The following is a 14,401-nucleotide window of genomic DNA, read 5'->3' as shown; positions in this document are numbered from 1 at the left end:
GCCTCTGAGCATGGAGCCCAATGCGAGGCTTAATCCCAGGACTCTGAGATCATGACCTGAGCAGAAATCAAGAGTCAAGTGCTTAACTGACTGAGCCACCCAGGCACCCCAAGGTTCTGCATTTCTAGCATGCTCCAAGGTAATGCTGATACTGCTAATTTAAGGATCACACTTTGAGGGTCAAGGCTTTGTAGGCTTGGACTAGTGTCATAGTTGGGCCTGGAGACAGGATTCCAAATATGCAGTTGATGCAGAACATTTAGAACTCTGGAGCCTTCTTTGTTCTAAGAATATTTAATAGTTGCTACCATTTTTGGAATATCAGTTTTTATACCTCATTCCTTCTCTGAATCTGAAGCATCTGTGTTTAATATATATTTATTCCACTAAGTGTCTTGTCTTTGTTTCAGAGATGTGCATGTATTATTCCAACAGGATCATTTGCTCATTGGAGCCAGAGGTTATGGGGATTGGTGAAACATTATTGGATCATGAGTCATAATATCTAATTTTAATTCCCCTTTCTATGATTAACTAGCTATGGAAAGTAGAGGAAAAATCATTTACCTTTCTGATCATTTTTATGTGTGAAGTGGGGATAATCATGCCTAGCTGCCAATGCTATGAAATTCAAATGAGATACTTGATATAAAAATGTCTTATAAACTATAAAACAATATAATGGTATGATAATGCTTATTATAGGGCTGGCATTTCTGTGGTATATACCAGCATGACATTCTGGCATTCTGATTGATTGGTGACCATGCCATGCTGGTGGTTAAATATTTTTGTAATTTTAATTCAATTAGCCAACATATAGTACATTATTACTTTCAGATGTAGAGTTCAGTTATTCATCAGTTGCCTATAACACCCAGTGTTCATCACATCACATGTCATCCTTAATGCCCATCACCCAGTTACCCCATCCCCCTACCCACCTCCCCTTCAGCAACCCTCCGTTTGTTTTCTATAGTTAAGAGTCTGTCATAGTTTGTCTTTCTCTCTGATTTCTTCCCTTTCACTTTTCCCTCCCTTCCCCTATGATCCTCTATACTATTTTTTATATTTCACATGTAAGTGAAACCATATGATAATTTTCTTTCTCTGATTGACTTATTTCGCTCAGCCTAATACCTTCCAGTTCCATCCATGTAGATGTAAATGGTAAGATTTCATCCTTTTGATGGCTGAATTATATTCCAATATATACCACACCTTGTATATCCATTCATCTGTCATTGGACATCTGGATTCTTTCCAAAGTTCGGCTACTATGGATACTGCTGCTATAAACATTGGGGTGCAGGTGCCTCTTTGGATCACTACATTTGTATCTTTGGGGTAAATACCTAGTAGTGCAATTGCTGGGCCACAGGGTAGCTCTATTTTTAACTTCTTGAGGAACCTCCATACTGTTTTCCAGAGTGGCTGTACAAGCTTGCATTCCCACCAGGAATGTAAGAGGGTTCACTTTTCTCTGCATCTTTGCCAACATTGGTTGTTTCCCGACTGATTAATTTTAGTCATTCTGACTGATGTGAGGTGATATCTCATTGTGGTTTTGCTTTGTATTTCCCTGATAACATGTGATGTGGAGCATTTTTTTTTTTCATGGTTCTGTTGGTCATTTGTATGTCTTCTTTGGAGAAATGTCTTTTCCTGTCTTCTGCCCATATCTTGACTGGATTATTTGGTTTTGGGTATTGAATTTGATAAGTTCTTTGTAGATCTTGGATATAAGTATTTTTAATATAAACACTGAACATGATGTTTTATTATTTTTACTTATTCTGTATCTGTATACAATGCTAGCAGAAACATAGACATACAATAGTTGTTGAATTAAAGATTTGATATAACTAGAGGAGTAGAATATCTGAACATCTACCCTGGGGCACAGTGAGTGAAAAGTGAAAGTAGTTTCCAAAATCTATGGAATTAAATCTTTCTGATGATGATTTTGACACTTTTACTAGGAAACATTAAGCTGTCAATTTTGGTTCCCTTAAATTTTAAAGTGCCCTCACCACAATTTCTTATATCATCTTCCTTTTGCGATTATACCTATTATGGTTGATTAATGGTTGATTCATGCTGGTACACTCAGCCAAGAGAAGAGAGTCATGCATGGCCAAGCTATGAGTAACCTTACCTATTTATTTTGTTCTGGGACAGAACTCTCTGTTCCAAAATGTATTATGGGACTCAGGTCAAAACTTTTTCAAAGCCTTCTTGGTGAGTTACTACATGGGGAAATATTTTTGTGAAGACAGTTTATTCTCTGACAGTAAACATAGTTCTATTTAAAAAAAAATTCTTGGAGCGTTTGCTTTATTAAATGAGGATTGATTTTCCTCTATCTCTTCAGGTAACATAAAAAGAATGGATCTTGCAGTTCAAGTTCTGGCTCTATCTCTTATTAACAATGAGATCTTAACCAAGCTACTTAATCTGTGTAAGCCTTACCTGTAGGGTTTCTTACTGTAGGACAGGGATAATTATGGTATGTTGATCACAGGATTAAGTATTGAGACAATGGTGTGATGCAAACAGCATACTGTTAAGCCAAAGTAAATGTTAGTTGTGGTTGCTGTTGTTACTACTACTGTATAAACATCTGGATAAAGGGCTTGAATCCAGAATCTAGAACTCTAAATTTAATTGTAAAAAACCAAACAACCCAATTAAAATGGGCAAAAAACAACACATATTTTATAAAGTAAGGTATGCTGATGGAAAACAAACATATGAAAAGAAGTTCAACATTATGATTCATTAAGGCAATGCAAATCAAATTAACAATGAGATACCACTTTATACTTTACACATCAGAATTCTGATGGCTAAAATCGTAATATCAACACCAACACTGATGACTATAGCAGGTGTTGGTGAGGATGTGAAGCAACTGGATTTTCCTGTACACTGCTGGTGGCATTGGAAAATTGTAAAACCACTTTGAAAAAGAATTTCACAGTTTCTTAAAAAAGCTTAATATGCCACTACCACATGAGTTTCTTAGAAAGCTAAACATGCCACACTACCATATAACCCAACCATGCTTCTCCTAAGTGTTTACTCAAGAGAAATAAAGCCTATGTCTATAGAGTGCTTCTTATAAAGGTGTTCATATGTGTGTTTATAACTGAAAACAATTCAAATTTCCATCAACAGTTAGACAAATAAAGTAAATATTCATACCATGAAATATTACTCAGCAACAAAAACAGTTTAATTATTGATATACACAATATAGATGCATCTGAACATAATCATGTTGAATGAAAGAACCAGACCAAAACCATACTTGCTGTATATTCCATCTATATAAAAATCAAGAAAATCTGAATTATAGTGACCAAAAGCAAATCAGTGGTTGCCTAGAGACAGGTGGGAAGATAGTGCGGAAAGGGAGGAAAAAAGGAATTCCAGAGCAACATGGGGAAATTTTAAGAGGAATGTATATGTTCATTATCTTGATTGTGTTGCTCATAGTAATGGAAGTAATGGTTTCACAGCATATATCTTTTGTCAACTTTATCAAATTATACACTTTAAACTGTGGAATTTATTGTAGATCAACTATACCACAAATAAGCTATTAACAACAACAACAAAAGAATATATGGTATCTCCTACCTTCATTGCCTTCCCTCTGCTTCTAAGCCTACAAGGCTTCTAGGATTTTCATAATTTATCCCCATCTTATTGATTAGTCTCATCTATTACTGAAACTTCTCCACTGAGACCATTTTCTTCATCTTCTCCACCATAAGGTCAGATGGTTCCTGCATCCCTGTCTCTCTGGTCATGGTATTCTCCCTATGTAGAAGGCCTTCCCCTATTTTATCCTGATAATATATACCCCTTTCTAGGAACCACCCATAAAACATTTCCTTAATTTGTTCATTTAATATGCATTTATAGGGTACTTGTTGTACAACAGACCTTAGACTAGGAGTTAGTTCCCTCCAGGGACCAAGATGGTCCCAGTTCATGTTCTTATGAGGTTCACAGGCCTCCCAAGACACAAAAAAGTCAGTTGACTTGTATGTACAGTTGTACATACATTTATGCTACTCAGCCTTTGAATACTCTTCATTTTATGGGGGAATTCTCCACTGGGGGTTGTTGGTGAGAAGCAGGACCCATCTCTTCCTCAAGGTGTTGAGATTGCTCCCTACCCCCTAAATATGAGGTGTATGATTTAGGATTGCTAGCTTAGTGCTCCTGATTGCTAGTCAGAAATTTCAAAAGAATAAAGAAGAGACACAAGTACAAATTGGCAAGTTCCCAGTGGCATTTTGACCATGTCAGTGTCCTAAAGAGACCATGCCTGTGTGTGTGTGTGTGTGTGTGTGTCTGGGTGGGGGGGTGAATTTTAGCTCTTGCCCATTTTTAGATCCTTATTCTCTAGGCTTTATGTAGGTAGCTACTATCTAAGTCTTTTTGGGCTGTTATAATAAAATATTTGTTTCTCATAGTTCTGAAGACCAAAATCATGGGATAGTTTCTGGTGAAGGTTCTCTTCCAAGTTGCATACTGCTGGCTAGAGAGCTCTGTGGGGTCTCTTTTATAAGAATACTAATCCCAATTATGAGGCCTCTATCCTTATGACTTAAACATCCACCTCTATCACTTGTTGGTCTACTCAACCTCTTTTAGTTTTAGTTTCCTGGGCAAAATAATAGTATCTACCCCAGATACTATTTTAGTTAGTTATAATAATAACTATATTATTTTTCTATGGGACAATCCAAGCTATATGCTCTTCACAGTGCTTGACATATAAAGATACTCAGTAAACTTTAGCCATTGCCATTATTCTGACTTACTAAGGTGGTTTGAAACAGATGTAAAAGCTACTCTAGCCAAACGTGGTCAATGCATGCTCAGGAAAGTAACACTGACCCAGAACCTTAGAGGATCCTTAGATCACCAAGGAAAAATGTTCTTGCATAGATTACATTATCACATATCAAAAGAGACAGAAGTTCAGAGGACCAAGCAGATGAAACAAATATACACACAGTTTGGAACCCCATAATAAGAGGCAAATCAGGAATTTAGATAGTCAAAACTCACCCAAACCCCAGGTGAGAAAAGCAGGCTGAAAAAGATTCCACTTTAGGACGTTTAATTATGCTTATTTGTGTCATAATGATGCAGACAGAAAAGCTGGGTCACAACATCAGTCTGAATGCTAAAATGTCAATTTAATTGAGATGTGTTGGCCCCTGCCATATTTAGTCTCCCCTAGGTAGAAGTGAATATCGTTGAGTCCCTGGTGGGTAGTTGGAAAATGACTGCCTCTGTGAAGAAGGGCATGAGAACTGTGGTGTGTGACAGATGGAAACACATAGAAGTACAACTTTGTATATTCATCTTTTTTACTCTCTCTTTGTTAGCTCATTCTTTTTTTTTTTTTTTTTTTGTTAGCTCATTCTTATCTTAAAACTTAGGCTATGATAGAAATTTGGATGCAGAAAAATGTGACTGAAGTATTATTCATTCTCTGAAAACATTCAAACTTGGTTGATCATTTAAAGAAAATGAAATATGTAAAGGGTTTACACTCGGGGACATTACCCATAGTTCAATGGTGATGCTTTTAAAGCCATCATGTAGAACATTCAATGCTTAAGAAATTTAAGGATAATGGAAAATCACTGTTTCTCTTAATGAGCACAGAGCCAGAACAGACCCTGTGTCATCATGCAAATTATCTTCTTGGCACATGGACTGATTGACAGTTATTATCCCTGCACACTTAATGGCACATCGGGCATCTGTGTGCAAAGTCCTTTTAGTGTCAAAAGGGTGAACAAGGGCAGTGAAGTGAAGGAGGTAGAGTATCCTATACAGCAGTTTTTGACTGCAAGTATAGACTTCCCTTGTTTGCTGGATCCCAGCTAGAGCTTCCTGCGTCAGTCAGATTCTCTCCACCTTCAAATTTCTGCTGGGAGGCTGGAGAGCAGCAGACAACAGAAAAGAGTAGGAAGGAAATTGGCTGCAGCCTGGAGGAGAGTGCTATCAGAGAAAATCATTAATGCTGAGGTTAGAACAAGATCTGGACCTTCGATGTGATCGCAGTTGCTCAAAGTAGACCATGGAATCCTCTGGGGTATCCTCTCTTCCTGCCTTTGGTTCTCCCTCCTCACTCCCTACATTCATCCTTTCCTTCATTCGCTCCTGCATTCCTAGAGTACTAAGCACTTGAGAGATGGCAAGATGAATAAGAATCAGTTCCTGCCACTGAGGAGCACTGCAGGATTTAGCACAGAAACTCCTAATCATTTAATGACTTTGAGCAGGTCTCTTTACTTCTTGGTCTCTAGCTTTATCTTATTAAAAAAAAAAATCCAGGACTAGATATGATTTTTTAGGTTTTCCTAGCTCTTAGAGTTTACTAGCTATTAAATATTATCAGTTATTATGGGCTAGGCATTCAGCCAAGAATGTGATTTCATTCTTATGAAAATGAAACAGGCAAGAATGGTTGTTATGTTTCCCATTTTACAGATGAGGAAACCAGAGCTTGATAAGGTTACATAAACTGTAGAAGATAACTCGGAGAGCTAGTTGGTGAAAGACTTAGAATGTGAGTCAGGAGGTCTGACTCTACATAAAGCTGCTGTACTATATCGCCTTTTTTGAAGCCAGTGGGTTTGTTTTACAGCTGGTGTGGCTGGAACTAATGGAAATTGCATAAGTGCCTGGCCTTTGATGTCAGAATTGCCTATGTTCAAATTAAAGCTCTATTACTTTCCAACTGAATGCCGTTAGGCAAATTACTTAAGTCCTCTGTGCCTTGATTTCAGACTATCAATGCATTAATAACAAATTTTGGACTTGAAATCATTGCCATACTAAACTTTGCTTTACAAATCAATAGCTGTCAATTCCCTCATCCCCAGAATATTGCCACTTTCCCTATTTTGGTGCCCATAGTGCCTAAACTGTCACCATTTTTGTATAGGTTCCTTCTAGTAGAGCAGTATTCTTTTAGTACAGTCCTCTTATTAATAATAAAGATATTGACTAAGATCAAGGGATTGTACTCTTTAAGGGAAAATATAAAGCACTTTCTGTTCATCATCACACTTATCCCTCATGACAAGCATATGAGATATGTCCACACAGCACATGTCTGACAATTATTCCCATATTACCAAGGGAAAATGAGGCTTGGAGCAATGCCCAAGATCATGCAATTTATAACTGGTGAGACTGGGATTCAATCCAGATCTCTCTGACTCTAGAATTATGGTCTTAACCATTCAGAATGGCATCTGATGGTGCCAGTCTCTCACCATCAGATATGCCTGGAAGAATTAAAATAGAGTTGTCATTACATAAATATGAATTCATTTGTGTCTTCTGTCATTTTCTCCACAAGAGGAGCAATCAGAACAGGATAAAAAGCACAGCCTTGTGGGAGGTGTGGCCAATTAAAAAAGAGAGAGAAGCCTTGAAAAACCAACTTCCCTGGGCTGAAGAGGGCTGGTTATGGAGATTAATTTGCCTTTTCTGGTTTTGTTTTGAGCTCATGCTGGGATTGCTACTGGGAAACAAGACAATCCTAATTCTAATTAGAATTACAGAAGCTCAGGGTTGGAAAGACTTTGGAGTGTAGCCTTCAACTCCTGCTTGATGAAGGCACGCCCTCTGTAACAACTGGAACTATTGGGCTTTTCCCCTCTTTGTCTGCTGTAACACCTTGTTGAACATGAAGTCACAAAATACATCCTTCAGGTCAGCTCTGTGTTTCAAAGTTTTTTCCGTATCTCAACCTTGACTTCTCCTTGTTTTGTTCTTTTCTCTTGACCAGCAAAGAACAAATGTTTTCATTTTTCCATACTATTATTGTATAACCTTTTGGAAGCAGCCATTACAAATCATAGACTCTGCTTCTCAGTCTTGCTGACATCCATTAACCTGGTTATTCCCACCCGTTCTTTGGGATTTAGATCACACATCACTTTCCTGAAAAGACCTTCCCTCATGCCCAGACAAGGTCAGGTCCCCCTGTTTTTTGTATCCACTGTGCCATGAATTCTCTTTTGTAACACTGCATATGCTTACAATTATATAATATATTGAATGTTCATATTTCCCACAAGATATAAAATCTAGAACTTGTTAGTTTTGTTCATATCTGCATCCCAAACACTGTGCTTGTGCATTCAATTCAAAGCTTTTATGGATTACTTCCTGTGTACCAACCATTGTACTTGTGAACAAGAGATTCAACCCCTCACCTCATGGAACTTGATCTAGTAGAATTTTTCATTTTTAAAAAATATTTTATTTATTCATGAGAGACAGAGAGAGAGAAGCAGAGACATAGGCTGAGGGAGAAGCAGGCTCCCTGAAGGGAGCCTGATGCAGGACTTGATCCCAGGATCTGGAGATCACTACCTGAGCCAAAGGCAGATGCTCAACCACTGAGCTACCCAGTTGCCCCTCAATTTTTATATCTTAGAGCAATTGGCAATAAAAGAATTTTGCTGTGCGATTCCACTGTAAAATACTTTTCTAAGTATAAATTGGTTCAGAGTGGTGGCTCAGATGTGTGCTCACTGTCTTGGTTTAGTTTATGAGCTGCACTTGTCTTCATTTTGCAGATTCAAAAACTGTGCCTAGGCAGTTCAACTGATACCTGCACAGTTGGACATCAGTGACATGATTCATTCATTCATTCATTCATTCATCCATCCATTTGGCCCCTGTTTTCCTTTGCAATTCTGATTCCAAGCATTTCAGTATCTGGGATCATAAAAACTTTGGCCATGGTGTAGGCCTGGCTTAGGTTCTATAGCATTCTGTAACTTACTAGCTGTGTAACCTTGGGTTAGTCAGTTAAACTCTGCAGTTCTCAGCTTTCTCAGAAATATCAGTTCATACTTTTTTTTAAAAAAAAGAGGACCAAATGAGAAATAGGGCAACAACGGCAGCATCTAACAATTATGTGATATATTTATTATAAGCCAAGAGCTGTTCTAAGGACTTTACATATAAAAATTAATTTAATCCAACCTATGAGAGAGATGCTGGTTTTATTTCTATTTCACAAACAAGGTAAAAGAGGCACATAGAGGTTAATGAACATGCCAGGGTCACCTAGCTGGTAGGTAGATCCAGGAGAGAAACCTCAGTCTCTAAATCTGCAGCCTACACTCTCAACAACCTGGCTGTAATTGCCTGTGGATAATACATGCAGAGCCCTCAGCATGGCGCTCAATAGAAGGTGTCTCTATTTGGCTAATACAGGTTTGTGACAACTCTGAATTGGTGTGCCCCACTTTTCTTAGGAGATCTCATCAGATAAGAGAAGCACTGTGAACATGAAGCACTGCTTATCAATTTTCTAGCTCAAATGAGCCCTAAACCCAGGCTTATACCAGCTCTAAGTGGTCAGACTGGCAAAGTAAAGAAATAGATACATAAAAGAAGGAGCAAGGCATGGAATCTAATGAGGGGAAATGAGCTTCTGATGTGAAAACTGTCTGCAAGATAATAGAGTTGATTCCTAGGTCTTCCACGCAAGTTCTTTGATTTTAAAAGCAGCAGTATTGTCCATCAGTGTCACTGACTCAACTCTTCAGTGCCTTCTTGGTGCTAACCATACTAAGAGCTCTGAGACTTTTAATTCCCTTGAAAAGAGGACAAACGTACCATACCCATGTTTACAGATTCCCACTCTGCATCTCAGTTGTCTTTTCAGAGTGGAATAAGGAGGATTTTTTGTGCGTTCAAACCTGGTCTGCTGTTTCCTGTCTTGAAGGGAGGATGAACCCTCCTCCTGCTTCTCTGTGTCATCTGTGTAACATTGTCCCTCTCCCTTTCTAGTCGAGTTCCATCCTGCTATGTTTTCCTTTAAGGGCCAGCCAAGTTTCAAGTCATATTTTCACTCATTTCATTCACTCTCATCTATTTCTTTAACAGGTATTACCTACTTTGTATCAGGCACTGGGGGCAGATACATGGCCAAACAAAACAAGCATAGACCCTGCCTTTTAGGTCACATGGAGGAATTTGGATGGTAGGTTCAATGGAAAGACTTTAAAGGATTTTATGTTGGGATGGTGATCAGATTTGCATTTTGAGATCACTCAGAGTATAGTGTACAGGAAGATTGGAAGGGACAAGAGTAAGTGCTAACGGGCAAGAGATGATGAAAATACTATCCCTCAGCTTCATATTTGCTCTTTCTTTCATGAATTCCCTGTCATCTTAATATTTCTTCCTACAATTCATTAAATTCCCTACCTATTGCATCCTGCTTAGTTAAGTGGTAAGCTCCATGCTGAGTGTCCATGACTGATTATTATCCTCTGAGTCTAGCACAGAGCCCTACATATATTCAGTGCTCGCTATAAAGAGTTTGCATCTCAGCATTTCAAAGTTGAAAATGCCCTTAGAGGAAATCTAGGCTGACTGCTTTATTTTGCAAAGTCCAGGCAGGTTAAGCAACTTGCTCAAGATCATGCATTAAATTAGTAATAGAGGTTTGATTTAATATTAGCATTCTGACTCTAGTTTATGAATGATTCAAAAGATTAGTGAATAAAGACTTTTTTCTCTCTTGTTTACAGTTGGAATCCTATAGTGAAATAAAGAGAGGAGCCAGCAGTTTGAGAAGAAAATAATGGAAAGAGAAGGTATAGAGTTAAAAATGAAGTAAATGTCCACATTTGCTCTTCACATGGGATCAGTTTACATTCTGAGGTGAGGATCCAATATTTCTAGACTGGCTGTGAGGATCCAATATTTCTAGACTGGCCAGGTCACACCAAGGAGGTCAGGGACAGAGACTGTGACCCTTTGGGAAAAGTCTGGGAAGGGACCACTGGATATGGTGGTGATAAGGAGAAAACTTCCTTTTCATCCTTCTTTCTCACAAATGGTTTCTTTGGGCAGCCCCGGTGGCGCAGCGGTTTAGCGCTGCCTGCAGCCCAGGGCTTGATCCTGGAGACCCCGAATCAAGTCCCATGTCAGGCTCTGCATGATGCCTGTTTCTCCCTCTGCCTGTGTCTCTGCCTCCCTCTCTCTCTCTGTGTGTGTGTCTCTATGAATAAATAAATGAAGTCTTAAAAAAAAAACAACAACAAATGGTTTCTTTATCCTTTTGATTTCACCCATACTCACAGTTGCCTTCTCTAATCCATTAGTGTTTTCTTTTATACTCAGGTTTTAATTCATGCACAATGGGCTTTTAATGTGAATATCTTTGGATTTGGGATCAAATGTGTGTTTTTCTTAAATCTAGCTCTCACATTATATGTAAGATCTTAGGCAAATATCTAAGTCTCTCTGAGGATTAGTTTCTTTATCTTTAGAATCTCTAAATGATCTAAAATGTGATAATTAGCTGACACAGCCATGGTTAGGCTTATATAAGTCAGAGATTTTCTAAGCTTGGTCTGTAGACCACCTGCATCAGACTTTCCTTCAGGTGTTTGATAGAAATGCAGTTTCCTGGACCCTGCTCTAGATCTTTCTATTCAGAATCTCTGGCAGTGGGATATCCAGGTTGGCATGTTTCCAAGTGATTCTAATGTGCATTTAGGCTCAAAAAACCTCTAAATAATTTGGAAAAGTGATTTATACATCATAAGGCATTGTATAAATACAATTTTAAGAAAATGTATTTTTGCCCCCAAACTGTCCTGGTCTTTGCCTTTTATCTGCTCAAAAATCTCTTTAGAAAACCATGTCTACAAAAGCCCTTGGCAGCATCTAAATAGTCTAAGAACACATGGATGAAGGCAAACGGCCACCTGACTGGAAATTTTGTAGTCTGCTTTAGGCTTGACTCACCAGCCTTTTAAGAAAATTCTGTAACATTGATGTGTGTAATAACCGGATGGGGATTCAGGCAGCAAGATTTAGATGCATGGCTGAACAAAGGAAAAATCTCTGCAGCTGAAAAAAAGCAAAATGAAGTTAAGCCCAGTGTTTCATATAAATGCAAGACGTGTACTATAAGATTTAAGACATCTAGTTTGCTCATACACAGAATATTAAACCTATACTTTTATCATCTCTTAACTAGATTTCTATAATCTCTCAGTTACTGTCTAGTTGAATGACCTCTCTTGTATCTCTTTGTACCTCAAAATGATGGAGCAGAACCCTAGTTAAATTATTTCCTTGTCCCCCCTAAGAGACTGTTGGCTTAGTTGATGTGAGATAAGCCTTATGTGATGGCAGTAAGCAAAATACCAGGACTGAGGCCATCATACCCTGATCCAGCACTGCCATTTTTTTAGGGAAGTATTGACCTCAAGATTTGCCCGAGTTTTGTGCTATATGAAAACCTGGGGTACTCCCACACAGGCTATCTGAAAGCTCAAGAGATATCCATATGGGTTTTTATCCATATAGATAGCATTGTCTTGATAGAAGTTCTGACTTTAAGATCTGCTTTGCAGTCTGTCTGTACCTTTTTTTTTTTAAATATAGTTTCACTAAAGAAATTGAATTTTTTTTTTGAACAAGAATAGAATGGGAGAAGCTATAAAGTAGCCAGGATTTATGGTCTAGCTCAGAGGTGGTTTTTTTCAACTCATCTAGACAGAAATTACTGCAGTCTTCCCCTTAGAGCTTCTTTGGAATCTATTTTCAATTTATACTGCATACCTGTAAAAATGGGATGCAGAATGATAATGCAGTTTCTGAAGAAGGATCTGGAAACCTAGACTCTGCCATGCTTATAAACAAATTCATACATATTTGTGATAAAGCCTTACTTAGATTGAGAATCCAATTTTCTAATCACTTTACCCAAGGGCTATATTATTAACCCTTTGTTCAGTGTATCCCATGTCAAATGTCTTAATAGACCCCCATGAGCTTTTAAGACACTATTAGGAGGCCTAAAAGTGAAGTATAAAAGCAGAGTAGTTATGAAGAGACCTGACTTTTAGTTCTGATTCTGCCTCTCTGTATATTTCATCATAATGAAGTCATAACCTCTTGGGTCTCAGCTTTCTCATCAATAAAATGGGAGGAGGCTAAATGAGATCAGTGTTTCCAAAGCAGTGTTTCCCAGAACACAACTAAAATACCTAAAACTAATTGTATTCATGAATCATTACAGGATTAATATTTAGAAAATCTGTAATATCCCAAATCTAGAACACATATATTCAAAAGCTTGCTATTTTGTTGCTAATCAAGGGAATAAAGTAGGAAGGATAGGAACTAGGAGACCTGGGTTTGTAGAAAATCACTGTGTAACTTTTAAGTGTCATTTTAACTCATTTATGGTCTCAGTTTTCTCATATGTCATCTACTCCAGGAACATCTTGTGGCTCTCATAAAAGTCAAATGAGGTTTGCACATTTGTGAGCTATCTTAGTGACATTATTTTGATAGCTATGTACAAGGAGATTGCAAATAAGTGTAACTTAAAGTCACTTTAATTTTTATTGTGTAATATTGGGATGGTCAATTGCAGTTGAATCAATGTAAAGAGAGGAAAGTGACAAGATTCACTTAACCATCTTCTTGCCTGAAGCAAGGCCAGATCTGGACTGGAAGGTTGGTTACATCTGTAGGACCAATTCCAGTCAATTGTAGAAGCTGTCCGATCTGAACAAATCTGAGAATCTAACCGTAAGAGCTGGGATCTGTTAGATATGGCTGGCATGCAGCTGGGAGTGGGGAATAGAAGCTTGTGGCTCACATGCAGCCTGACCTGTACATGACATCCATCTATTTGAGATGATGCATGTACATCAATGGGGCTGATACAGAGGTTATGATATTTTGTTTTTTGTGTATATCTCTGGAGCATTTGGAAGATCCTTAGGCCAAAGTTGTGAAAAACATGAGCCTAGCCAAAATTAGTATCTGAGAAACATGTGTACCAAATAGAATTAAACATCTGGCTTGAATTTTCTTCCTTTTCTTATTCTAAGATTTCTTTTCTCCTCTTCCTTAAATTTGAAATTTTTTTCTCAATCTCTCTCTTTCATGATCTAGTTTACATCCCAGCCCTTCCTTGAATCTGTTAGAGATCATAGTTAGCTTTTCTTTATAGGTACCATGGCATCTTGCACACAAATATACATACGGTAGGTCATCAATAAATATTTGGTTCAAGGGATCCCTGGGTAGCGCAGCGGTTTAGCGCCTGCCTTTGGCCCAGGGCGTGATCCTGGAGACCCGGGATCGAATCCCACATCGGGCTCCCGGTGCATGGAGCCTGCTCCTCCCTCTGCCTATGTCTCTGCCTCTCTCTCTCTCTCTGTGTGTGACTATCATAAATAAATTTTAAAAAAATTAAAAAAAATTTGGTTCAAGCAGTAGATGAATCACTAACTACATCATAGGAAATAATATATATAAATATATACACATAAAACATATACTATAGTCTGTAAAA

General features: G+C 38.1%; 1 protein-coding gene across 6 annotated transcripts in view; it reads left to right on the top strand.

Moving 5' to 3' along the window:
- The window catches only part of LOC144312780 (uncharacterized), a 740,032-nt gene that overhangs the window by 543,645 nt on the left and 181,986 nt on the right, over positions 1-14,401 (top strand). For 4 of the 6 annotated variants that reach the window (XR_013378382.1, XR_013378373.1, XR_013378375.1 and 1 more), the window contains one exon: positions 10,605-10,737. The exons of the other annotated variants lie outside the window; for them this stretch is intronic. The gene's annotated coding sequence lies outside the window, so the exon portion shown is untranslated. The remainder of the gene's footprint in view (positions 1-10,604; positions 10,738-14,401) is intronic. 6 annotated transcript variants of the gene reach the window in all.

The sequence above is a fragment of the Canis aureus genome, chromosome 4 (assembly GCF_053574225.1).
Source record: "Canis aureus isolate CA01 chromosome 4, VMU_Caureus_v.1.0, whole genome shotgun sequence".
NCBI classification, from domain to species: Eukaryota; Metazoa; Chordata; class Mammalia; order Carnivora; family Canidae; genus Canis; species Canis aureus.
This window is presented reverse-complemented; position numbering and strand designations above follow the sequence as displayed.